General features: G+C 74.6%; 1 protein-coding gene across 2 annotated transcripts in view; it reads right to left on the reverse strand.

Moving 5' to 3' along the window:
* The window catches only part of LRRC8D (leucine rich repeat containing 8 VRAC subunit D), a 121,643-nt gene that overhangs the window by 99,922 nt on the left and 21,335 nt on the right, over window positions 1-386 (reverse strand). For both annotated transcript variants that reach the window (XM_077746146.1, XM_077746147.1), the window contains exon 2: window positions 71-228. The gene's annotated coding sequence lies outside the window, so the exon portion shown is untranslated. The remainder of the gene's footprint in view (window positions 1-70; window positions 229-386) is intronic.

Here is a 386-nt window from a genome sequence, read left to right on the forward strand (position 1 = left end):
CGGCGGCACCCGGGGGCGGCGGCCAGTGACAGCCCGGCGTCCGGCCCCGCGGGCTCCCGGCCCCACGCACCTGGACCAGGCGGCCACCCTGCTCCCTCAGGGCGCTCTCCGGGGACTCGGCTTCCGGGGGGGGTTGGGGGGCGCTCCGCAGGCTGGCACCGGCGGCGACAGAGACTTCACTCCTCCATCCTGGGACCCGGCGGCACGTTACAGACAGCCGTGCACTTCCTGTTTGAAAACACAGGGGAGACAGTGTTGGCGGAGTGGCGAGGGGGGCGCAGACCCGAGCGAGGGAGGACGCAGGGGGGCTGCGGGTTGCATAACTGCCGCCGCCCCCGCCCGCCTCGCCATGGTCGCTCCGGGCGCTGTCCTCCGACCCGCCACAC

The sequence above is a fragment of the Crocuta crocuta genome, unplaced genomic scaffold (genome assembly GCF_008692635.1).
Source record: "Crocuta crocuta isolate KB4526 unplaced genomic scaffold, BGI_CrCroc_1.0 scaffold48, whole genome shotgun sequence".
NCBI lineage: Eukaryota > Metazoa > Chordata > Mammalia > Carnivora > Hyaenidae > Crocuta > Crocuta crocuta.